Genomic DNA, 27,331 nt, shown 5'->3' with positions numbered 1-27,331 from the left:
GTGACTGCAGAGGTCAGAGGCGGTCACAGGGAAATGGCAGTGACAGGAATATGAAGCGTTTCAGGAAATATAAATGCACTTTTCTTCCAGCCCTCAGAGAACAATAATGACAGCAATGCCAGTGACAGGCAGACACTTGTGGGGGTGAACAAGAAATAGTGAGAGGGGTCCAGGTAGTGTCTCAGCAAGTAGTGAAGGGCTTTCTCTTGCTGCTGGTGAATGTCTCTGGGCCAGAACTCAGCCTGGGGTCGTAAGGATCTCAGAAAATCAAAGAATCGTTTGAGTTGGAAGAGACCTTTAAAGGCTGTCCGGTCCAACTCTTCTACATTGACTGGGGTCATCTACACCATCAGGTGCTCAGAGCCCTGTCCAGCCTGTCCTTGAATGTCTCCAAGGATGGCTCATCTACCACCTCTCTGGGCAACCTGTGCCAGTGCATCGCTATCCTTATCATAAGAAACTTCTTCCTTATGTTCAGTCTGCATTTCCCCTCTTTTGGTTTGAGACCACTACTTCCTCTTGTTCTGTCACAACTGACCCTGCTAAATAATCTGTCCCTTGCTTTTTTACAGTCCCCCTTCAGATACTTAAGTATCTGAGCATTGAGCCAGGCAAAGTGAGACTGTGCTGGATGGACAGATGTCCCTCACCCACTGCTGTCTCATGGCAAGCTCAGGCAGTGACACCAGTGGCAAACAACCAGGCTCTGGCCTTCAGCAACTAGTGGACCCAGTCAGGTGGAAACTGTGTTGAGAAGTTTAATTTGATTAATAATGGTCTGCAGTGGCAAACAAAAGAAAATTGTGCTTAACAAATTGTATGGAAACTTACAGTTGCTGAAGTGGGTGATATTAAGACCAGACAGGCAGATGCCGTGGATGTAATTTACCTGGCCTTCAGTACAACCTTCAGTATAGAATAAATGAATACATTCAATTTGCATTTATATAGCTCCTTTTCATCCTCACACTGTGGCAAGGCACCTTACAAACATCTCATGGGCTGGTTGAAACTTGTGTCCACGACAAGCTGAGAGGAAATGAGTCTTGAAGAGACTGTGAGCTGCAAACTGGGGATGTGCGTATTTCAATGCATATACCCAAATGTCCATGGTCTGGTCACTTGGTGACAGGATATAAGACTGCGAGTCACTTAGAAAACTGCAGGAATGGATTTTGGCTGGCTAACTCATGCAGGCTCTCCTCTCCAACAGGAAGCCCTGCTCCTCCAGGCCTGGCCACAGTGGGGAAGCTGGGGCTTGTCCAGGCACAGTGTTATCTCTACTGAAGAGACATTCTGCCATCCATTTCCCAAACTTAATGGCCAAATAACAAGAGCCAGTTTATGGCACTCACAAGAAATGGACACAGTGAATTCTTAAAGGTTTTGCAAACTCACTTCAGTTCTATTTTGAGAATCCAGTGTGACTGAGCTTTTGCTTGCTGAAGAAATATAGTGAAAAAATTTGGAGATGATGAAATGGGGAAATTAATTTTTTTTTCCTCCAAGCAATTCCTCCAAGCAATCTCCTGCTTTTGATAACCAACAATGCAGCATTTGTGTAGGAGAGCATTTTGGATGCATGGCAGTATGAGCGTTCCATAGTGTTTTGCAGTTCTTGGTTATTGGTTTATGCTGGGGACTTGCAGCATTCCATTATCGCCAGCACTTCCGTAGTCCCACGCTAGCACAGGGCTATGGCACTCTGCAGCTGTATGACACTGCAAACCTGGATGAAGAAGGAAAATTTCTCATCAGCTTAAGTGGTTCTAGCCTAGTTCTTGCAATTTTTTAAAACAAGGGGACCTTCCCTGATCTTTTGTATTGTTTTTAAACATTATTTTGTTTTTAAAGCTGTATAAAGTGCTTTGCCAGCATAAATAGCAGTAACTTAAGGATCCATATCGAAATTTTCTCTTCTTTAGTAGCTCTCTTATTCCAAAAGCATTTGCTATATGGAACAGTGATGAGAAATGGCACTAGCAGCCAAAGTCAAGCTGTCTACAGAGTCTGATTTTAACAGATTATTCTTATTAGAAAACAGTGGGGAGTATCTATGAATGACAACTGGGAAAGCTCTTTCTCCACACTTAACTCCACATCAATCTTAAATGAGTATCTCCTTCAAGGCTTATCTCATCTGCTCCAGTTTTAGCAGCAACTTAATAAAGTGCATTTATCACTTCTTCCCCACCTAAAAGCTTGGCTAGTTCTGCCTTCACGTGGCTCCTTACTTGCATGTCAACCTTGACCCCCTTTTCCTAAAAATGCACTGATTAATTTTTGTGGAAGAGCATTTCCTTCTTTCTCAGTCCTTGAGAGTAGCCTCACTGGACACTTGTGTTGGTACACTAAAAACTGTTCATTTTTCCTTGGTTCATCTTTTATTGAGAATTGATAATGGTTGTAAGAGGGCATTTGTGATCCATCTGCCTTCGTCTTCCAGTGCTATAGGGCACAGGCATGGTGAGCAATGTTTTTCAGCAGGGCAACTTTTCTTTCTTCCAACACCAGTTGATGGATGTGCACAGAGACTTTGGGGCACGCTGCTCAGCTGGAGCTACAGTTTGCCTAAAATCCCAGGTGCTGCCTATCTAATTAATTAGATATTGATTAACTTTGATGTTGTTTAATGATACTCAGTGTGCATTTTAATGAGACGTACCTCATAACATGTGTCAGGCCCAGGTCAGGTTGTGCTGTCACCTGAAACTCCACAGGAAAGAAAAACACACCTTTAGATGATGGAAGAAAAATTTGTCTTGGTACTATGCAAAGATCCACTATATTTTTCCTTCTGCTTTTCATTCGAAATACTGATACACTAAAATGTTCTTGTTACATTAAAATGAGGTGGGAATAACTCAGACCACAGGGTATTTCTTAGTTGTTCTGCATTATGGGCTGGCCTCGGGGCATCTTCTCTCCATCCCGTTCCTATGAGGGCCAACCAACTCTGACTTCTGAGCTCACTCTTTTTCCTTTGCCCTGTCTCTTGAAAAGGATAGGAGAGAGTGGGGACCCAAATTTGCTGGAGGGTGCAACTTTCACCTGAAGGAGGTCTGACCAGACCTCCAGTGCTGCCAGCCCTTCTCTATCCTTCCCTATGATGTGCACATTTTCATGATCGCAGCTCTCCTTTTCTGCTGTCAGCAACTGCCCTAGGTGCTACACATGTGAATTGAGGAGCCCATTCAAGCTAAAGGCGGATAAATGGTTTCAGAAATTAGCCTTGACTGAGTCTCTGTGGTGAAAAATGGAGGCATTTCTCTCATACGTGTTAGGACTTGCTCAATGTATGCTCTGCATCCACTGTCCAAAGCCACTGCTGCTCACTTGCTTTGTTTGGACTCGATGGCATCATTGACATTCATGTTGGTTTTATGTATTGGAATAATTTCTGGAGTAACTTTTTTTAGCATCACTTTATTGACTGCTTATTAGGCAATAAAAATTCCTGTTGGCCCACCAATATAGAGCACACATGGGCTGCCCAGCTGCATTAGGAAGAATATTTAATAACCAGCAGTCCATCTGCCTCAGCAATGGGAAGGAGGAACCTTTTCATGTTGGAATAGGGAGCCTGTAATAAAAAAGAAGAAAAGCAATAAATGACTGAGATGGCATTCAAAACAGACACATACAGAGGCATATTATCACACAAAGACTTGTAAGAATTATTTGAGAGAGGCAACTGGTGCTGTCCCTTGCCCACCACTGGGAGCCGACTTTTGTCTTTGCTTTGTTCTACCCACAGTGAACAAAATATGGGGGCAAGAAATGTCTTGACAAGAGTCTAATCTCGTGACAAATACAAAAGTAATACTATGCTGTGTTATAACTGTAGTTCAGCTTTATTGCAGGTTCTGCATGACAATGTTCAGCACTCTCAGGCTGCCTTTCAGGGAAGGTGCCTCATCCAGGAAAGAGTTTGCAGAGAATATCCATGGTGGTTTCCGCACTGGAATGTATGTTAAACTCTTACTTAGGTCAAAGCTGCTAGGAACATTAAGGTCTGTCTGTGGTCTTTCCATAGAGACAGTAGTGCTCATCTGCAGAAATTGCCTCACACCTGGAGGAGCAGAAGTATGTTTTTTAACTCAGCAGAGGTTACTGAAGCGTTGGCTAGATTTAGGAGCAGACTGGCTAAGCTCATGTCAATTTTATTAGCATTAAAAGAGCTTAAATTCATATCTGAAAATATCATTTATGAGTTCTGACTTCTGTTTTTTTTCCAACTGCATGACCTTCATATCTTCACTTCGTTTCTGAGCTTACTGGGCTGTCAGCATATGTGTATCCTGAGAGTTGAGAGATAAATAATTATGAATGATCTTTCATGTTTACTGTTTGAGTAAGATCCAAACTGTTCCTGTGCAGAAGGAGACAAAGGCAGAATATTTGTGCAGAAAAAGCTGTGTCTGCATGATCTGGTAATGCAGCCCAGTAGGGATAGATTTGTAGAGCACTGGAGCTCCAAGGTCCAAAGCCAGACTATCTATGCATCCACATTCCATGATATTCATGGATTAAGATACTTTCCTTCAGAAGATTCCAGTCCAGACCTGTCAGTGGCCAGTGGAGACTGGAACAATGCGGTATGGATGTCTCACGTCTCCCAGTTTAGTTTAATTGGAAGAAAATCTGGTTTGTGCACTCGGTAGTCATGATGTGTTGCAAACCAGTGTGTGTGAGAAGTGAAATGAAGAGGAGATTTGCTTTAAAAGCTCTCTCCTCATTTGAACAGATTTGAGCTGATGAAGGAAAAAACCCACATCAATTAAAGAAGAACACATATTTCCACACCCAGTTCTCACATCCAGGAAGAAAAAAAAGTAAAATAAAAAGAAGAGTGAAGAGAAAATTCACAAGTTTTTTCAGCACCTGTTGCAGCATCAGCTGTGCTTTCTGATGCATAAATGAAGTGGGAAGCCTTCACTTCAAGAGGTACTGGGGAATCATACACTTGTCAGTCAGCTTTGAAGTATAACCAATCAGCAAATACCCTGGAGGTCTTACTTTATTAAATGAAAATTGCAATTTAGGTCTCAGGTTCTACATTTATAATAAAATTTCCCCCTTGGTTTTAAATTCCCATTGTTGTTACTATCCAGCTGATCTCCAGTCTGAACAGGTGAAGTTATATCCCTGCTTCATGAGACTGAAGCAGCACATACTGCACTGGTGAGCATTAAATACCAATCGTTAGATGTCCTTGAAGAAATCTGGAAATCTTCTGCCTGTAAGGACATGAAAAAGTGTTAAAGCAGAGAAGATAAATTGTGTCTGACAATAGGCTGTAGAACGAGGCTTCTCTGTGAAGAAAGACCTAATAAATTAAAGGTGACTTGCAAAAGCTTTCCTTTTGAAGGAGATAAATTCAGAGATTTGCCTTGCAAGAGGCGCAGGTACTGGAAACTCAAAGAACCCACCTGTTGGCGGTGTGTCGCCATCTTCTCGCGCTGCAATCTCTTGCAACAAAGGGAGGCTGTAGCAGCTCCTGCAGAGTTGGTGCTGCCAGGTGCTGGAGGAGCCTTGTGTGCAATGTGGGCAGCGCAGCAAAGCTGGATTAGTGCTAAGGGGGTCAGTGCATACCAAGCTCCACAGGGTTAACAGAAGCTGAATTTAAAAACGAGCCACCTGTGGTACACATTTGTGGCCTCAGTATTCGGTGTATTTTGGTCAGAATCTGTCTGAAGCACTCGGTAAAGCTTGACATACTGCATGGCAGGGAGGAGAAGGGACAGCAAGAGCAAGGCTGAGATAGCTGCAGGATGGCTGGGTTTCAGGGTCTGCGTCAGGGTCTGCATTAATTTTTGGAGCACTCCTGCAGTAGACAAGAGATAAATCCAGACCCTCTAAATGTTTCTTGGCCCAGAGAATTGGAGACCTTGTAGTGGCCTTGCAGTACCTGAAGGGGGCCTACAGGAAAACTGGGGAGGGACTTTTTAGAAGGGCAGATAGCAAAAGGAAGAGGAGAAATGGCTTTAAACTGGAAGAGGGTAGATTTAGACTAGATATCAAGAAGAAATTCTTTACTATGAGGTGGTGAGATAGTGGAAAAGATTGCCCAGGGAGGTTGTGAATGCTCCCTCCCTGGAAGCATTCAAGGCCAGGCTGGATGGGGTTTTGAGCAACCTGGTCTAGAGGGAGGTGCCCCTGCCTATGGCAGAGGGTTGGAACAAGGTGATCTAAAAGGTCCCATCCAACCCAAACCACTCTATGATTCCATGATTCATTCTATGATTCATTCTGTGATTCATTCAATAATGAAGGTCGGAGAGGAGCTTGGGATCATCCAGTCCCACAGTGGGAATAATCCCCAACCAGCGCTGATTGCTCAGAGCCTCATCCAGCCAAGTTTGGAGAATCTCCAGGAATGGAGACTCCAGGACTTGAACTTTCCAATGCTGATTTTTTTCCTCTTCTATTGTCAAAAATTGTCCCAGTTGCAGCCTGTGCCCATTGCTCTAAATATTGTAAGGCTGCAGCAAAGTCCCACATTCAGCTGCTTTTCCACTGCAGTCAGCCCCAGTCCCAGGGCTGTCCCAAGTACAGGATTTTGCATTCATCTTTGCTGAACTCCAGGAAGCTGCAGGGGTCCCATGGGTTCCAAGCCAGCCGTTTTTAGAGCAGACCTCAGCTAGAAAAGCTAATGAAGACTACCACAGCAAATCCATTAGGAACTGTCACTGAATTTAGAGGAAAGTACGAATGGCAAGGAAATCCTCCAGAGAACAGCAAGAAAAAGAAAAAAGGATGTGAAAAATAAAGGCAGTCCCAGTTCTTTCACTCCTCTCACTTGATGAGACCTCAGAGCTGCATGGATCTTATTCACTGAGTACCAGTTTCTGACAGACTATGGTTGCATGCAAAAGCACATTACATCTTAGCACAGTTTGCAGCTGTGATCCCTGAAACAGAGACCTTTAACACTTCTAAGAGATATGAAACACAAAGAAAGCTGTCCAGTCTCTGGGACCAGCCACTTGAGGGAGCCAAGATTACGTACACTGAGAGCCAGCTGATTACATAAACACTTTTGAAGTGTTGTAGCTGGAACCACTCTTTTTCTCTAATGCTAAATTTGTTTGGTCAGAAAGCTCTGAGAACTTCTTTCTCAGATTTAAATGCTGTGTAATTTGGCTTCTAAAGAAAGACTTGTGGTATCTTGCTGTAGCTGTGTTGAGTCTGTCCCCCTGGATGACTTTTGGTTGTGTGTCTCAGTTTCGAACAGATTTGATAGCTGTTAAGAAGTCTCAGCATTAATTTTCTACAAATGAGTGAGTACTGACAAAACAATCATGAAAGTGAGTAGAGAAGTGCTGTCTTTTTATGAAATCAACTGGATTAGTGGGAAAAGATGCACATCTTGTGGCCCACAATGTTTTCTTCAGATCCTAGATCAGTATCTCTATTTTAAACTTTAAAGGCTCAACAGAAGAGAAAGTTAAAGGAGAGCTATAGGAAATCACTTAAAAGTCACAGGAAATAGGGATCCAATTGTCAGAGAGATACCCATTCAAATGCTACACAGCTACCAAGACAACCTCCCTTTCTGTCTTTACTGAATTATAATCTTCTGTGTGTGTGTGTTATGGACAAAATAGGTTTTGCAAAGTTTCTTGACAGAAAATGGTAAGACAAGTTCCATTTAAAATCATTTTCGGGTTTCAAAAATGATTGCTACAAACCTATGGAAAGTGAAAGGACAACCCTTTGATTCTACTTATGATTCACACCCACGCATGCTAGGGAACAGTGCTGGCATTTTGTCAGCAGTGTTGCATTATGAGCTCTCATTTGTGTTCCTTTTTTTCCCCAGGTGAATTTATTTCTTGTCCACATCAAAATGCAGAGACTGCTCCATTCATCAGGTCCATGGCATACAAAGGAGATACTATCAGCATGTATCTTCTATCCTAGCAAGGAAAACTGAGAATCAGAAGAAGCATTCAGCAAGCAAACAGGAACAGATGCCTGAAAGATCTCGTATCAGCAGATATAGTATCAATAAACCAGTAAGTAACAAATGACAGCACTGACATCTTTCCTATACGTACTGAAATACAAGCCCAGCCAATGATGACATCTGACTCTAAGAACGAGTTCAGAAAGACTCCACTGGGGGCTGGGACATGATGAACATATGACAGAACAGTGATAATAAGCATCGTGCCCCTTGCCCACAACAAACTTCTCTTCTGAATAGACAGATGTCAATTTGACCCAATTGGTTTTTAAAAAGAGCTCATTTTGTAATGCATATCTGTGTATCTCTCTTTCTCTTCTTTAAGTGTATGTAAACACACATAAGCAGATACAAATGTCTATTTCTGTCCTCAGGGTGGAATGGCTTGTAGGTAAAATACCTGTAAACGAAGCCTCCTCCCAACAGTCCCAGGTATGCACTGCAGATGCTGTTGCAAAGGACAGAAGCATCAGCACCATTCACCTTGTGTTTTCTTGTCCTTGTATTCAAGAAAAAATCTCCCTATAATTAGAAAGCAGAATTAGTACTGAAACAATTTTCACATCACTGGTCCTTCAGCCTCCTCAGATATTATTTGTGGTATCTGCTTTCTTGCAAGAGGATGGGACCAAATAAAAGCAATCACAAGGATGGAAATGTTCTCAGCAGGAGGAAAAGGGATTATAAAAAAGCAGAGGAAAATGACTTCTGAATGTTTTGTAGTCCTGAGCATCCATATGCCATTTGAGCTATGTAGAGTGTTAACAGATCTAAAAATAAAGAATACATTATTTATTAACTTATTAGAGCTTTTAGAAAATAGGAGCTGAATTCACTTAGCTAATAAGCTACCTCAGATCACATCCATTGGAAGATATATTCGTATGAATTGGATGAGGTGTGCATTTGGTCTTTATGAGGCCACTTAGGAACCTAAAGTTACTTTTTTCTTCTAGGAAAAATACACGGAATAGTTCCATTTTCAAATATTTTATGAAGTCTATATGCTATTCTATATCTGCCCCTGTCCATGCTCTTCCCTACATAAGTTTGTGTAATTCCAGTTTTATTTCAGAACAAGATTTGTTTGTAATCTGAAGGATGTGATATCACAGAGCAGATTAAAGCAAGAAAATATGCTGTTGAGAACATAGCATGAAGGCTATTTACTGGGGGTCTCATGATCTTCCAGCCCTTTATGATGAGCAGAACAAGCCAGTGAATGTACCAGGATGTAAAGAGTTTACAGTCTTGACAGCATGGACCTGCTCTCTCAGACCACATTCCCGCACAGCCTGCATTTATATTCATGTCTCTGTCTAGCTATGCTGAATGGAGGGAGATTAGCAAGGTGGGCTAGAGTGCTGTCATGGTGTCTTGTGCTGCGGTCAGATGTCTTTTGCAGTCCAAGGAAAGAGCTTCACGGGTTCCTGGAGAGGCCTGGTCTGTCTCCGCACTGCTCTGAAGGATATAGGCCAGGTTCAGAAGCAAGGCACGGGTCTTGAATATTTTCATAATTTTTGCATTAACTAGCAAAGTGAGAACTACTCTTGTTAAAAGTCATTTCATCCGCATACATGGAGGTTACATCAAAGGCAACAGGAGATGAGGACTTCAGAGTCTATGCTGCCTTTTCCGGGCTGTTAGGCTGGATAATCCTGGAAAAGGCTTCCCTTTAGTCCAAGGCAAATTCAGAGTAGGAGCCCAGGCCTAGTCTTCCACAGGTACTGAGTAAAGCTCTGCTCTTACCCTTCTCCCATGCTCCAGCCGTTCATTTCCCTGACCTGGTGACAATCATCCCTGCTCTGCACACCTGGGCCAACTCAGGATGAACCACTTGTATGGAGAAGAAGGGCAGACAAGGAGAAAGGACGTATCAGAATTATGGAGATCATCTTCCGCAAAGGGAAAAATCCTTGATGAAGAAGAAAGGCCATAAACTACATAAAAGTTTATTTAGTGACTAAGGAGGAAGAGAAAAAACATATATATTCTCTACAGCTCTTACTTTCAATACATGCATTACATATTATTTATTTACATAATTACCCATTGGTATAGCTTTTTTTACAACTTCACTTGGAAAACTATGCTGTGCGTTGGCCTAAGCATCCAGTCTGAATGCAGAAGTGCCATCTGGGTGCCTAGAAATAATTTCTGGTGCCATTGGTCAATTTTAATTGTATTTGACAGGCTGATGTTTGAGAGAGGAAGTTTCTTCCAGTTATTTCAAGCAAACAGTGGGTAGGTACAACAAACACCAGTGGCTGTTCCAGGCTGAAAGCTAAACTCAGCCTTAGAGAAAAGAAGAGGGCTTTACCTCTTAGTGTAGGCTTTATGTTTTTTGTGATGCATAGAATTACTTATTGTATGATTTGCTTTCATTACATTTTTTCCAGATGTCCAGATATTGTAGCATGCAATGTAATTGAAAGAACAACCATTACCCGTGTTTTAAAAAGAAATCCTTCAAAAAAATTGGGTTTTGTTTTGAACTCCAAGGTTTTATTTTTCACATTCAAAGATTAAAAAAAAAAAAAAAAAAAACACTTTTTTTCTTGTTCTACCTATAACATTATATTCCTTCTCAGTTTTGAAAAGGTCATATCACCTGATGTAATAATTGCATGCAGCTGTTATGTAATTGTTCCTCATGTTTCTATAAAAGGCAGTAATTGGAAGAGTTTCTTGAATGTTAATACGCAGCAGGTGCCTCCTGGGGACAACAACAATAGCTATTCATCTGGAGGCAACAGTTCCCATAAGGAGCTTAGGGTTGCCCGTGGGAGACGCCATGGACCTGGGAAATTATGTTCCCCATCTCCTTGCCGTGCAGACAACAGCAGAGCGTGGGTAGATGAGCTTTGCCAGCTCCATCTGTCCCACAGGCTGGGTGAATCAGCTTGGGAAGCAGCATGCATGTGCACACAATGTCCCTCTTGCCAGGACCAGGAGCAAGGGTTCCACCAGCTAGAGCCTGCAGCCAGCATCATTCAGTTCTTCTTTCATATCACCCTGGGACCCAAATTTTCCTGGGACCCTGGGTGGGGGAAGAAGGAAAGATGTGGGGCTCTCCATCCCTGCTTCCTGGAAGATTCACGTTGGGAATAACTAGCAATACGTGACCTGCCTTTGCGTGTCCTGCCACCGACTGCAAAACCCACTTTTCAAGCCCACAGTACTGTAGTTCAGTCTTCTCCCTCCAGATTTACTTAGGAGTGATGAAGTAACACCTACTATTTACATATCACATTTAGATTAGATTCAGATTTCAAGGCCAGGCTGGATGGGGCTTTGAGCAACCTGATCTAGAGGGATGTATCTCTGCCTATAGCAGAAGGGTTGGAATGAGGTGAGACTTCAGACCTGTACTTTAACAGTCAGCGTTCATGAGTGTCTGTTCCGATGGGCTGTAGAGCAGCATGGCATTTTTCCTCCAGATGACTGAATTGGGTTGCACTGACTTCCATCACCCAAAGGCTAGCATGAACAAGGTAACTGATTTATACAGGAGCTCCCAAAAGAGTAAATACCAAAATAAGTCATCTGAGGCACTTTCCTGCACCAGAGAACAACCTAATGCTAACTGTGATGCCAGAGTAAATTGCAGCAGTCATCTGTTACATTTCATCCAGCCATTCTGCTCAGTTTAATTAACCTTTCGGGAATTAGCATTTTGTGGACTTAGGATACCTGCTCTGAATTTCTGGCAGTCATAGCAGCTCCGTCACAGCTGCAGAGTGACTTGTCTCAGTCAGAACGAGGTGATACCCAGCATTGCCTTTAAGGACAGGTCTCTGAGCAGCAGGAGGAACCATGGGCAGCACAGAGGGGTTGAGGCAGCCTGTACCTCTGCAGGGGCTGCTCCATGCCCCACCACTCAGAAACTGTTCATTTCCCACCTCTGTGGGTTGCAGGTTCTTCACTCCTTGCAAAGTCTCCTGAGCGCACTTTGTCCTCGTTCACCACTTTGCACTTACTTATAGCCATTTCCAAGCACCTTTTTAAAGTTGGCAGCTGCTCTGCCCACACTTACCAATCAAAGACTTGTATTGTGCTTCTGAAAAACCATGAGGCAACAAGCCTGCTGCTCACAAGAAATAGTGCCCGTCACAGGGGGAGCACAGCCCACACAGGTGCCCACCGCTGTGCCGTAGGCTGCACCTACCCATGTTCCTATATTCCCACCCTTATACCCTGCCTACTGCTTGAGCAAGGCATTGAAATATCCAAGAAAGCATCTGGCCAGGAATGAAACAATCTTGGCTAAGCAAAATGTGCTTGCAGGTATCCAAGAGTCATTTTGGCCTTGGGGTGCAATACTGCCCAGATTCCTTGTGTTATGCTGTTGGAAATACCTCCACTGAAGGTGCTTCCAGTCCTTCTGAACAAGGCCATGCTGCTACTCTCTCCCTCTCACCTTTTTTGCCCTACCTATAGCCTGTGCCTTTTCCCCTCTTCGCTCACCTCAGGGTGGCACCTTAGGAATCTCCAAAAGAGAGTCTGACCTTACTGGGAGAGGACTATTTCTCCTGACATTGTCTTAGCTAATCTTGTACCATTAACCAGTCTCAGACTGTTCTCCATATTAAGCAGATCCTCACTTGCTCTCTTGGGGGTTGAACCCCATCTCTCTGGGCCTCTCCTTTCCTCCCATGTGCTGAGAACCAGGCAGGAGCACCCAATGCTCTCTGCAACAAAGCAACTTTGACCTCCTACCATCCTCTCCATGGCAGATTTTTTCCCTGCCTCTGAGAACAGAAAAAAAAAAAAAAAAAAAAAAAAAATATATATAGATCAATGAGGCTTTGTCAAATAATTCTGGATTGTGTTCTGGGCGGAGAATTGAAAAAGCACATTAAAGATATCCTGGATCAATAGGGTTCATGCAACATTTGAGCATGACCTGTTAGTCCACTACTAATGCACTTTCATCTTTACCTCTGGTTTGGGGGATTTGCCTGTAAGAACAGCGTTCTCTGGAAAGAGTAGGAAGGGCATTATCTGTGAAAAACAACAGGAAACACAGTTTTTCCTGTAATCGTATGTAATTATTAAAAAAATCAATTTCCCTTCCCCACCAGAGATCTATAAACTTCATATTGAGAAGTATGACTTTAAGAATATACACAAGAAACACATAAAAGAGAATATTTAAAAAAAAAAATAGACCTAGGTCACATAGAAAGCTAATGCATAGACATACAGCCATTCTCTTGGTAATTTAGCAGTTACTTTAAAAGACAACACAACATCTCCACCCTTTACAGCAGAAAAAAAATAGCCAAGTAGTCTGCTATCAAAGGAGTTATCTTCAGCACCTTTTCTGATTGCGGTTTGGTGGTTTTTTTTTTAATCCCATCTCCAGGTGTATCAGTCTGTGTGAAACAGAATAATTATTGCTGGTTCATAAAGAAAGGTGATAATTTAAAGCACATTTTGGCTCTTTCCCTTGAGGGAATTTAATTGAAAAGTTGTTCTTTCCAACTGCACTTTTTAATATTGCTGGACTACTCTGCCATTCAACGTGGGAGGGCCTGATTTTTCTGACATGTTGCTTGAGATTACATTTACTTGACTTCTTGCATGCTTCCATTCCTTGGAAAATTCTTCAGTAGAAAATGATATCATCAATTTCATACCAATCTGTTATTTTTTAAGAAAGTGAATAAGGCTCAACTCAGTGGCTCATTCTGGATTTACAGGTTGTGAGGGTTCAAAAGAGCCTTTGCTCTGTCTGGCTGATACATTTCCTGTACACAGAGCCCAGTTTCAGAGATTGAATTTGCAGTAGTCACTTTGCCAGGGAAAACATATCATCGTTCATTTGTTTTTATAAATAAACTCAAGGTTTGAATCAGCAGTCCACCTACACTGTTTTGTCAACGGAGTTACAGCAGAATGGTGCTGGTACCCTTGCCGTGGGTAGAGCTTTTGCCCACTACATCAGGCCGCCCAGGGCCCCCTCCATCCTGGCCTTGAATCATCACGAGGCACTGGAATACTGCTTGTTGTAGTCTAGTTGTATGTATTTTTTTCCTTCCAATAAAATTCTTTATTTTAGTGTCTTATTTATTCCCCCCTTGTCTTCCTCCACTCCAGGACAACCCCCATATTATTCTGAGTAAGCACAGAGATTGGCATCTTAGCAAAAGCAATAGGTCACTTTCCTTCCGAAATGCACCAGGTCATTGATGCAACCCCACGATTAAGAAGGCCTTGGTTGGGTTGCTCAGGCTTCATTTCTTCCACTAAAGATACGAGAAAATTCCCACTGTTTCTACAGAGCCATTTAAATTAGCCATGTACCAAATTCTTGCTGATCTAAAAGAAGAGACAAACCTTGAGCTCCCTGGAGGTCTGTCCTGTTTGATGGTCACCTGCCTGACTCCTGCTCATGGCAGGGACCTGGCTTTCAGGAAATCCTCTCTGAGCACCAACCATAAAATCAAAACAAAAGAACACAACAACAACAACAGCAGCAGCCAAACACCTCACCTTTAGTTGCGTCTGAGTTAAGCCTCTACATTCCTGAAATATTTTATTTATGACCTTTTGCATTTTATTTTACATTGTCCTTCAGTTAAGCAAAGTGCATGAAGTGGTGGCTGCTCTGAAGATGATGGATGAGGCTCCCTGCCGCTTGCAGCCCATGAGTCATTTGCTAATTTCCTCAGCTAAAACTGACAGGCAGTTACCAAGCATTTCATCACAGCCAACCAGGCCTTTATTTCTGAACTGGCTGTCAATCTTCTGATAGCAGTGACTACAAAAACTGCTGCCTACAACACTGTCTCTCAAAGCTTTAATATTTTATCACTGTTGCTTCAAGTTCTCGCTCTCTTTCCTCCACAAGCATTAAGATCCTCGACTATACAATAGCACCAATACACTGAGCCTTGCATCTTCACTGCTCTATTCGCTCTGTATCTGCTTCTTCACAGCACATTACTCAAGAACAATGCTGTTAGGAGAATATTTTATTGGAAAACACCTCATTATTGGTGGATGCTTATTTTTGAAACTCTTTCTAAAGGGATCCCAGAGGATCTGCTAATTGCAGCATATGATTTCTAATATAAACTCAGCACCTGTGTGCGTGTGCCTGGTAGCAGCTTCCAGCTGTGACAACCACCAGGGCAGATCCTGGCACTGCTCCTCAGTTTGAACAGGTGCTGATATGGGGCAGTGGCTGGATGTGCTGCCTGGAGGAGCAGTGCTGCCCATGTGTTTTCAGCTCCTTGGCCTCTCTGGGAGGCTTCCCCCCCCGATGTGCACTTTCAATCCTTGTCCAGACATGTTTAAACAAATCAAATGCCTCATTTTAAAGGAGCATGATCTTCCCATGCTGAAGCTGTAGATGTAGCTCACTGTTGTAAAAGGAAACATCCTCTTTGGTTGGATAAATAATGCACATCCGTGCAGTCAGTCGGAGCTGACACGATCTCAGGATGCTTCCATTCCCAGGAGAGCCTCATGAGTGCCAGGCTCTGCAGTTTGATTTCTTCTCCTCCGTATGCTGCCACCTCCCTGTCAGCTTTTTAACTGTGTTCAAATGCTAAATCCCCATCAGAATATAGCACAAATAGAGGAAAGTAGCTGGGACAGCAGGCTGGGAAGAGACTGCACAGGTCTGGTAGTCATGACACATATCTGGGCTAGCTTTACAGGCTGATAAAATTCTGTGTGAAATTTAATAATTACTTTAGCCTTTATTGCTCAAATCCGCATCAGGGTAAACTTCATCTCTGACCCTCTTAAAACTGTTTTTATCTCCTGGTGTTTTTTTTTTTTTTTTCCCCACCTGGCATTGAAAACAAGCATACCTCCTTAGTAAAAGGGCCTTTCTTCTCCTCCATGGCATATCCCCTATCCCTCTGCCTGTCCTCTTGGCCTGTTTGCACCTGCATCCTCTGAACTGCATTTTTAAGACAGCAATCGGAGCTGCACAAAGTGCTCCAGGCTTTGCTCTCCCTGCTGAAAACACGTGGAAGCTTTACCTTGCTGTAGAGGAATGCAAAAATGAACCTAAATCAGACATCATTGGAAAGTTAAAATATGACGTTAATTAACCTAGTCTCAAAATCCCACACAAACCCCTCTTATTTTTTGGCTAGATCTTAACAGCTGGCAGAAGCTCAGACTCTAGAAATATTTCGCCTTCTTATTTACTCTGCTAAAAATAGCTTTCAGTGTTAAAGCAGCCTTTTGTGTTAAACCGCCTTTGTGTATGTGCAAGTATCTAGATATATGTGTATAAATGTTATATGTAGGTCACTCTGAAAGTGATGCCTCCTATTTATTTCCACAGAAACTACAACAAATACAGAGAGCACAATACCACTAGTTGATAGAGCAAATTCTCAGCTACTAAACCCTATTTTCAAAAGTCACCACCATTAGCCAGGCATTTATGCCAGCAACGAACAAGAACCTGCATGCTGCACTCATCAAAATCTGCACCAGTTAGGGTGACCCACTGTCACCACCATTGCTGCTGTACCACCCACTGCCTCACTATGCTCACATAATCCGCTGGTTGGTCTCCATAAACCTTCAGCAAGCATTGCTGAATGCCAGTGGGGACACTGTTTTGTACACAGAGGAATTCAACGACACAGCTTTGCTTTGCTTCAGATGCTCTTCCACAACAGAAACCATTTTGTCAGACTGCCCCTCTGCTGCCATCTGTCACATGGTGTATAATCAATGAACATACAGATATTATAATTAAGAAATATACAGGAAAGTTAGGCTAAGCAGGTTATCACTCCAAAGAAAAATAGATGGAAAACTTACCCTTATCCTGGGTCCCTGAAAAGACTCCAAGAGGAGCAATCTCCAGAAGAGATCCTGCCCCAGGGCTAGCCAGCTCTTAAATGGGGTCTAGGAGAGGTGCAGCCTGGCTCCACCCCTTCTGATAGCACAGGAGAATTGTCTTCACCTGTGCTCCTGGGGCTGACTCATTGCACACCTCAGGTGGTCAATCAGAGGTTCAGGCTGTGATTCAGCAGTTCCCACACACATAGCAAGAAAATGTAATGGGATACTGGATAAAAAAGGTTCAATTCTACTGCCATACCACCAACATGTGTCTCTAATGTCGTAGGCCAACATCATAAAATTGGGGGCATTACTTTTGGAACAGTCCTTATGTACACACAGATAGAAATATATACACACGTATGTAAAGTGTGCAAAACAAGTAGACATAAATGTACGTTTGTGCATAGGTGTACCTATAAACACATATTTATCTATACGCTGTTTTAAATGAAGCAGAATATGCACAAAGAGTGGCCAAGCAACTAATTCATGTACTGTTCATGTTTTATACCTGGAAACCACTCTGCAGATGTAATTGCTTATCCTGCTGTTTGCTCACTGCAGCTGCTGTAACTTCATAAAACTTGAGTTTATGAGCTTTGTACTTAGTTAAACTAACGTAAACTAAAGTAATTAACTCTTCCTCCACCTGCAATTCCAAAGCAGGATTTGGAAATTGCACATAGTTCTTTCTCATCAAGTATTGATATCACAAGCACTTATTGCTCGGGCAATCAGAGGAGGAAAGGTTACCGTCTATGCTTGTGCATATTCATATGCATGACTTGTGCTTATTCTTTGTGTCTCACCCTTTGATTCTCCAGCACATCAATGGGCTCACAGAGGACCCCACTGAGCACAGCCCACAGTAGGGAGGCACTCTAATGTGGTTCACTGTCTTATCACAATGGCCCAGATAAGGCAGGTGGGCTTCCCAGCTGGGTTTCCTGAAAAGGGATGCCTAGAAAGGATTGGTTAAATCTCAGCACTCTCCAGGAAACTTTTGAGCTCTTCCTGTAACGTCTCTGTTTCTGTTAATGCCCTGTCCCAGGCTGGTGAGTGATGCCAACCCCGTTATTTTGTACAGGCTCTACGCTCTCACCTTCCTGATAAGTACAAGGGCTCATGCTAGACACGTCCCCCTGGACTTGCCTGGGCCAAGCCTGGCTACAGCACAGAGCTGCCAATAGTGCTGCCCTAGCTTACAGCCCCAGCAGTCACAGTGGATTTCTGCCCCAATTTGCCTTCATTTATTTCATATGGTTTGGGGTCTTTGGGACGCTGCTGGGAATAGCTTTACCCCTTTTGATGAGAATTGAGCTTTATTAAGCCAGAATACAACTGAACCTTGAGCATGATGAAACCAACCAGACTTGTATCATTATGCAGATATTCTAGACCAAACACAGGCACAAAGATACAGGGGATATGAGGGCTTTGTTTATACGAGGGCTATGTTTATTATATTTTATTTTATACGAGGGCATAGTTATCATCAGCTGGTGAAAATCACTCTTCCATATTATGTGGCTGAGTGCAACCAGCTGGCTGCCCTGCTGGCTGGGGACAACATCATTCTCTGTCCCTTTTTCTTCCTGCAGCCTCTTTCCATCTTTATGGGGCTGTCTGTGCAGCTGGGTCACTTCCACAAGAAGTGCTGCTGATCCAGGCAGAGTTAAAGTGGGAGTGTGATTGCACTCTAAGGTGAAAAAAACCTTGCCTTGATAAATATGGTATAATGCAAAGTAAAAAAATAAAAATAAAATAGAAACAAACAACCACAATCCTGTGAATTTGGGAACTGGCATTCATTTGCAACTGATATTCTTGGAACTAGTTTTGTAACCACCTAAGATCATGTCCAGAAAGTCTGTTAGAATAAGAACACAAAAATACTTACTTTTTCCTAACAATCCCCTTTCTTTATAATGGTACAAACCAGAGGCCGAAGGCATGAGAGTTTTTACTGACTTTACTGATAGAAAGGCACCAATGGCTGTAAGATAATTTTTTGTTTTATTTGCTGCAGTAAATTTAGACCAACAATTAGCTTTTCTCTGTGGGAGGGAAAGGCATCCACTGACCAAAATGGCTGACTGTGAAAGCAGAGTCACTATGGTTGGAACCAGTTCCATTATTGGTCACACTAATAAAAGCCAAGAGCATAAAAGAGACATATAATGATCAGTGTTTTTTAAAGGCAGTCATAATGAAAAAAGATGTGGAGGAAAACTAACTAGTTGAAGTTAAAAACTTCCAGAAACAAAGTGATTTCAAGCCCTTGGAGAAAAAAAAAAAAATCACATTTAATGAAAAAACAGTGTCTTTTAAGTATATGGGAGGGAAAGCTTAATAGTCTGCAAAAGAACATCCTAACCATGAAAATCCATTATTTGGTTAAGAAACACATGAAAATACCAATATTGTTATCTTCAGAAAATTCTTATGGGTTAATATGACTCTTTAGGCACAGCCCTACGCAACAAGGCTACTTAAGGACAACCCTTCATGCTGGGAGCCACAGGGATGGGTTTGTGCCCCTCAGTTGACCCTCTTCAGGAAAGCAATTTCTCTCAGCTTCTGACCTGAGTGGGAGGGTTCCTGGAACAGGGCTGTTGGAAATGGCTCTTTATAGCTCTTCTTCCTCCACACTTTCCCAGCTGGCTCTACAATACTGGGATCGAACGCTGTTCATAAAAAAAGAAAAAAGAGGGCACAAGTGTATTTAGAAGCACCCAAGCTCTTTATGTGCTGTGTGTGCACCAACACCAACCGCATCCTTTCTCCATGACCCAATAACATTTAGAGTTTTCACTATGTCCTTTCCAAATGTCACAAGATGCCCCGAATTTCAGCTTTGATCACAAGTTAGCTTGAGCTGCCATTGAAGGATGTGGTAGAGTCAGTTCTCACACCAAACAGTTCAGCACAGCTGAAGCTCGAGGGAACACCACATAGAGCAGAGGCTTCGTAGCACAGCAGAGAAATCTCCATGCTCCCTCCCATGACATAGCTGTGCCCAGAATCCTCTACTGAAGTCATGTATGGTTTTAAGGCATTTGTAGTACATGGGGCTGGTGGTTGCTTATTTTGAGATAGATTTTGATACCCTACTCTTGCCTGAAGGAGCCTAATCTTGCAAGGATCCCACAGAGCATTTGGCACAGTTCTGAGATGTCTTGAGATGTTTCTCCACAGGAGATGGAAGCAGGGGAAAGGACAAAATCTTTGAAAGCACAAGGAATAACTATAATTAAGCAGAGCATTTATTGTCAATGACAAAAGTAACTGAGAAAACAAAAACAACAAAAAAAAGCCTGCAAAGAAAGTTCTCCGCAGTGCAATTTCCTACTGTTTAATGCAGTAAAAATGTTTTCAGTATTACGTGTTGAACACAGCCAGTTTATTACCAGTTTTTCATGTGGGGTTTGCCTAGCTCCTCTACAGAGCCTGGGCAGGAGCTGCTGGTTGTGCATGACCAAAATGCTGAAGTGCACCGCAGTTACAGGGGAGACCATTTGTCCCAAACAAGTAATGGGCTGCTGTAATACTCTGCAAGCTGAATTGATGTTTGCATGCAATCCTACCTTATCTAAATTCACACTACAGCCAGTCCAGTAGTATGCCTCTGTATCATAAATACTGTGCAACTGCTGCTTAATTCTAGTAGGTATTTGAAGTGCTCTTCCTAGGAATTATAGATTTATTAATATGTGAAGAATATTATTACATATTCCCCAAGGGAGCCTTCAGATTCTCCATCTCAGACCTGACCAATAAATCTGCATGGCAAGCAAGGCTCCATAAGAGTGCAAATGGACACAGAGCTGTCAGACCTCACCACAGGTGGGATCTGTGCAAGACTGTGGGCAATCCTGCACCATGCCTGTGTCCCCAGCATCAGAAGGGCACGTAAAGCTTATTACTTGCTATGGTATTGTATTGGATGTTAGTTAAATATCCAATCTTTCTTTGGATATTTATCCAAATATCTTTCTTGAAAGTATTAGCAGCTTTTCTGTTGTTTGAAAATGTAGAGCAGACAAAAACTGCTAGCTTAATCATCTGAATACCTGAATATATTCTGGATATCTCCATAAGTGATTAGAGGCTGAAAGCTTTGCTTCTGTCCATTTACCAAGATTGTACAAGACAGCTGATTTGTTGCAGTGTGACACAGCTGTGTCCTCAGAACACCTGAAGTAAGTTACCTGTTAACTGCTTATTACATTTTAAAAAAAAAGGATACGAGGTTCTTCAGCTAGTAATGAGAAAAAAAGAAAGTGACCACATCACTCACTAACCAAATCAGAGGGAAAAATGTAGAGTGTGTTTGCTTCTTCTGGTTAAAGAAATTAAGCATGGTAATAGAAAGGGCCTGTGGCAGGCCACCTGAAATGGCAGCTTGGATCCATGAAGGTCCTTCATAGGTCCCACACACAGAGCAATCCCCCAGAACTTTGTCTAGGGAGCCAGGACCCCCCTCCAGATCCTTCCCCTGCACTCAGCGGGGAGATATCTTCCTGCATGACCTTGTACTGCATAAGCTTCTCAGTGTGAGCCAACTGCTATTGCTACTCACAGAGCAACCAACTCACAGAGGGCTCTTACAGGCATCTGAGGACAAAACCGTATCTACCCCTAAGTGCTTATAGCTCAGACAGGAAGAAACCTGCAGTCTGCAGAGTTCAGCAGAGGTTTTCTGGAGGAACCAGCACCCCCCTGGACAAAGCCATCTGGTGTTCTGCAGGGGGACAGGTGGGTGACGGTCCTTGGTTGAGCTATGGGACCTTTCATCCAGAGCCCTGCTGGGTTGCTGCAGCCCCACACTGGGGCTGCATTCATTCTGCAGAGGAGCTGGAGGAGAGGAGCTCAGCACTTGCCAGGGCCCCCCCGCTTGGCAGGATGGGCTTCTGCAGAGAGGTTGAAAGCGTTGGCTGTAATAGCAGGCAAAGCAACTGTTCGGACTTCTCTCTCTGCATCTCCAGATTGTAAAGCCTAAATTGTGTCTCGTTTCCCCTCTTCCGCTGCTCTGAAAAGAAACCCAGCAATCATCATAACAATGGCTCTTTCTATTTTTGATGAGCCTGCAGAGAAAGCTAAATGGCAGAATTAATGCAAACCCAGCACCAGTCTGAAGAGTTCCTCTGCTTTTTTAATATTAACCATATTCTGATTAATGCGAGGCAGTCCGTCCCCAGATCGACACAGGGTGCTGAACCACACTGATCGAGCCAACACGCAGCAGCTGTCTTCCTGTTATTTTCACCTCTTTAAAGCCTCCCACCTCCTCTCTCTCAGACACTCATTTGAACTCTGCTTAATTCACGAGTTTAAAAGGAAAAAAAAAAGGGCTCAGATTGATGCTATAAATAATTCACAGCCAGTTTTATCCACCACAGGTGGAAATCAGAAAGGCTGAATCTCTAGCCTCCATATGTTGAATCAAAGTCATCTATTAAGAGAGGGTGAAATCGTATTTCTGGTGTTGAAGGGGACTGGTGTGACAAAACCAGCTTACCCTTCACCGGAGATTCAGAGAACGCCTGGGGCTAGAAACTCAACCATGGAACCTCTTCACTTGGAGGCATGACTAGAGGTAGGACAATGCTTATAGACTAAAGCTGGATTCAGTTTGCAACATCCTAAGACAATTCTTGGATCCCAGACTTTGTTGTCCAGCCCCACAGTGTGCAGTGCAACAGGATGGCACTTGATGGGTGGCACGCAGCCTGCCAGAGCTGGGCTCAGGAAGGGCCAGTGAAAAACTGCAGGGAGAGCCCACTGAAATGAGCAGGTCCACTAGCATAGCTAAGGATTTCTGGCAAAAGCAAAGACAGCTCAGATGGAGTTTTTGTATGAAAACATGATTATAGCTGCATGGCTTGCTCCAGCATGAAACACATCTCGTGATTAAACTACAGCTACAGTCAGGAGGTGTGAAATAGCTGTGCTGGCAGTATGAAATGCACAGCAAGGCAGATCATGTTTCACTAAAAAAAAGTCCTTATCCCTTCTGAACAAAGAGCAGAACAGTCTTTTATCAATTTCTTCTCGGTCATTTCCTAGCCAACAATATCAAGTTGCTGGCATATACTTAAAATATAGACAATTCAGGGCAGTGTTCACTGAGCCCCACAAATGCAAGCTGAGTACCAAGCTGCCAAGGCACCGAAGTTGCCTTCCCATCATCTGCATGGCTCAAATCCCTCAGAGCATTCTCTTCCAGAAGATATCGTCTCTTCTACAAGGGAAGCTCCTATAAAACCATATGTAAAGCAAATGTTTGAAAGCATGGGCCCACCTTCTCCACCTTGCTCTATGCATCTTAATTAGACAGTGACATTTGTAGCATTGTAGGAAAAAATGTGGTCAACCCAAAATAAAAAGGGGTGAATTTCTTGTGATAACAAAAGTTGCAAATGGAGCTTGTCTCCTCCTTTCTCATTTCCCTGGCATGAATGCTAATGGGAATGGGGAACTAGGGTTGGATGCAACTTGCATTTAACAAGATCCTTCATATGCTGCCTGAATTTCACAAGGTCTGTATGAACATGAGAATAATTATAGTGAAAGACATCAAAAAGCAGCAAAAGGTTTCCTTTTATAACAACATAATAAACTTACATTTGTTTTCTGGTTCATTTCAAGGCTCAAATCTCCTCCTCTGAGTTTCTAACAGCTCCAGTATATGGTTTTGCTAAGGTATCGGAAAAAACCTACCAGGTCTTCTTTCTGTAAGAGGCAACATTGCTGCTGCTCTGCGGAAGGAATGTGCAGTCCAAGGCATGAACACAGACCCCTACAGAAACCCTTAGCACAGTAGTGCAGATTGAGTCTTTCCCTGCTCACAGGGAGCCCTAGGCCTCCATGTGAGACCGTGAGCTGCTGCTCCTGGACCAGCTGAAGTGGCCTGGTTGCCTTCTGCCTGTTCAATGAACACAGTAAACGTGATTGGCTTTTAGTAACCTGTTGGTAGCCCTCAAGACAAGCTGTGGGGTAGTGGAAGCCCTCCATGGGCTGTGGGAAATAGCTCTAAGCTCCTCATGAAGTCAATACCTGACAGCAACTTCACAGCAGGCACAGCATCAGGCAATACCAGCTCCTTTATTTCCCACCTGCATCATCATAAGCTTCAGCTGGGCAAGACACAGCCAATCCTGAAGGGGAAAATGAAGGTGAGGAAAAATTTCCAATGAGCATTTAGTTTCCTCCCACCACAGCCAGTGGTGCACGCGCTGTCATCAGATGACCTGAAATTTTTCACACTGAAGAATAGCTTGGCTCTGCTTTTCTGAATGCTGATTGCAGGTCCCCAAGGACTTGCTTGGCTTTGTTGCTTTGCAGTCTGTGCCACTGCAACTCATCCAAAACCCGTGCTACATCTGCTCAGCACACAAAGGAGAGCCGTACCGCATTTGTCCATGCAAAGGATGCACACAGGTCTCCGTACTTTTGTTAGGGATAAATGATCAGCAAGATAGTTTTCTTTTCTCTTTCTTTTTCATAAAGGGCTGGCTGGTTTACAGATGGATGAACTCATTGAAAACCCTAACACCTGTGTAGTTAACAAAATACACAAGTTAGAGATGTAGTCAATGAAATACGTAAAGCGGGGGCTGTCAAGGTCACCAGGCGTAACCAGGCGTAATCTGTGTGGGCCCCTTGCGTGGTCAGCGAATACGTGAAAGGGGGGCTGTAACAGTCATCAGCCTCTGTGGGGGCTCCTTGACTCATGAGAAACCATGATGAGACATGGCAAGACAAGACATGCCACACGTCTATTGGGCACAGATAACCGTAGCAAGGGTGATTGGTAGCACTGTGATATAAGGGACAACTATAAGAAGAGTGTGTTGCTTGCAGTAAGTGCCATTTGCCGCTCACCACATTGGTGTCATAAAAGCGTGTGATTTGGCCGGGGCTGTCTGAGCACTTCACGATGGGACATTATTCAGAGGTTGCCGAAGCAAAGGCAACACACCTGAGCCCTGAGTTCAATTTAATATCGTAGCCTACAGCATTTTGCAGCTACTGCATGCAACTTCATGACAGGAATTACTGAAGGAAGGTAGGAAAGCACAGAATTATTTAACATTAGAGTTAGGTAATTTTCCTGGGTACAAACAAAACTTTTTCAGAGTTGCATATTTTGCCCTAACTCCAATTCCCTGTTGCACGTGCCCTTCTTGGGACATAGTTAATGTCGTTTAGGGCGGAGACTTCACCAAGGCACTCAGCATCAGCTTAGTTGAGTTCCCAAATGGGAAGCACACGTGGTCCCGCAGCCTGGCACATGCCATGCCCTACAGCCACATGTAAGTGTTGAGCCCTCTTAGTAAATCTTGCCCTCCCCTTCCCTCTAAGCTGTTGTCACTGTGGAGTCAGCACACTCAGATACACTCATCCCACAGGACTTCCCTTGGGTTGGGCTTTGCAGCAGAAAATACAAAAATGTACATTTCCATTCCTAGGAATTTTTTTAAAAGCATGACTTCACAATGAGAAGGCATGAGATTAGAGATTGTATCTACCTGATAGATTTTAGTTAACTCAGGCAATTTGGTTACTTGATACGTGAACCTGTAAAATTTGGAGCTAGATATTACAGGATCCAATCCGTAAACTAAATAACCTTGTGGGATTTAAATAATCCTTTGAATACTCCCACCCTAATCCACAAAAGGCAAAAATGATCAGATCCTGCCCTGTCATTCCCTATTTAAATAGAAAGGAAAACTGAATGAAGCAGAGAGGAAAGCAGGTTAAATCTAAATGTAATTAAATCTATTTTCCAGATCTCTGCAATGAAGGAGCCAAACATCTTCTGTTCTTTGCAGAACTGGCAAACTTCCACAAGCAGAGATAGTCAGGGTCTCCAGCCCTGGCTGGCTGTTACAATGGAAAAAAAAAAAAAGAAGAAAAAGAGGAGAGAAGAAGAAAGCTTAGTTGTTAATAGGATATTATCACCCTGTAGGATTTTGTCAAGATGTTTATGTCTCCTGTGCTGTGTACAAACTGCCAGCGAGCCGCAGATGTAATCAGTCACAGGCACTGTCAGACATGTTGAATTCCAAGCAAACTGTCAGAGGATCAGGAGTGGGACTTTTACAGTCCTGTCACACCACAGACACCAAGCAGCAGAGGTATCATTACATCCAGGCCTGATCAACAATTCCACTGTAGCTAACTGTGGCTATGCATGAGACGCAGAACAAAGTCCTCTTCCAAACTTCTTCTGTGCATCTCCCCTCTCCCTCATGCATGGCATCTTCTTTCCCCATTTCTTGGTGTCTGCTGCGGTGAGGCCCTGACAGAGCTGGCAGGTCACTGGTGGTAATTTAGTTTGCCATTAAATGAGTGACAGCCGCTGCCATGGAGAGGCAAATGGAGACAAATGAGATGAGGGCAGCGGGATAGAGGCTGGCAGATACCTCAACATAGGCCCTGGGCTTCAGAAGGTCCTTCTGTCCTGATGGTCCCTGATCAAAGTCATCCCAGCCCCACAGGTGCACAGCACCACTACAGCGGGCAGCGGATGGCTCAGGACAGCTGAGAGCAATCACTGAAGACAGGGCCTGACTTCAATTCCTGCTCTTAATCCAGGAATCAAAATCTATCTGCGGGCGGCCAGCAGGCACTCTCTCAGGAAATAACTCAGTACTCAGATGCTTCTTCTAAAGATTGTGTGCCTGAACTTCTCCTTTCAAGGGCTGCTTATCTTATCAGCTGGGTTAAAGCACATTCACCATGAGGTGGGACATCCTCATTCCCAGATCTCCCTCCAGCCTTGCCCTCCCTTCATCTGCCAGCCCTCAGCTCTCCTCCAAACCCTCTCTCTGAGCAATCTCTGTCTCCAAGCGCTTGTCCTCTGTTGTGTCGCTCAGATCCCACAGGCTGTGGGAAAGGAGATAAATCTTGCAGTTTGCCAAGAGTTGATGTACTTGTGCTCTCTTGCAGCCTCTGCTTACCAGCTTAAACTTAAATGTGTGTATAGTATAGTATATATATATAGTATAGTATATATATATAGTATAAGCTGTGGTCGTAAAAATACTTCAGAAACCAAGAGCTGGGCACTAATAATTCATTAGGTTTCTTAAATGTGACTTAATAGACGAAGTACTTACATACTTATATAACAGCAATTATTTTAACACCTATGTTTGATAACTATGAAATGGTTTTGTCACCATCTCCCTATGCTTGCAAATCAGCAATTACTTTTAATAATTTGCAATGAAGCTCATTAAGCGATTAGGAGAAGGTGACCAGTCAGAACACTGCCTGCAATGAGGCCAGATGACAGCGCCTGATTACTTTTCCGACATAGATGTATTTCAGGCAAGAGCAAGCGCTGTGTTTGCATCAGAGTACGTTGGTAAACATCTGCCAGAGAGGGCTGCACAGTGGGGGAGAGGGCCAGCGCTTTCCTGCCACGTCTCCACTGAAGTTTCAGGAGTCTGTTGACTTTTTTTCTCCCTTCAAAGAATGATGGGATCAGACCGCTTTCCCAACTGGAGCGGTTTCACT

General features: G+C 43.3%; 1 long non-coding RNA gene across 3 annotated transcripts in view; it reads left to right on the top strand.

Annotated features, from left to right (window-relative positions):
* The window catches only part of LOC122159671, a 40,938-nt gene extending 30,510 nt beyond the window's left edge, over window positions 1-10,428 (top strand). For 2 of the 3 annotated variants that reach the window (XR_006168579.1, XR_006168580.1), the window contains one exon: window positions 7,826-10,428. This is a non-coding gene — a long non-coding RNA (uncharacterized LOC122159671). The remainder of the gene's footprint in view (window positions 1-7,825) is intronic. The other variant, XR_006168581.1, reaches the window with a different exon arrangement.
* The last annotated feature ends 16,903 nt before the right edge of the window (window positions 10,429-27,331 follow it).

This window comes from Centrocercus urophasianus, unplaced genomic scaffold (genome assembly GCF_019232065.1).
Source record: "Centrocercus urophasianus isolate 14NV4802_14NV808 unplaced genomic scaffold, USGS_Curo_1.0 seq_16, whole genome shotgun sequence".
Classification (NCBI taxonomy): domain Eukaryota; kingdom Metazoa; phylum Chordata; class Aves; order Galliformes; family Phasianidae; genus Centrocercus; species Centrocercus urophasianus.
The sequence above is the reverse complement of the archived record's forward strand: the minus strand, read 5'-3'. Positions and strand labels throughout refer to the sequence as shown.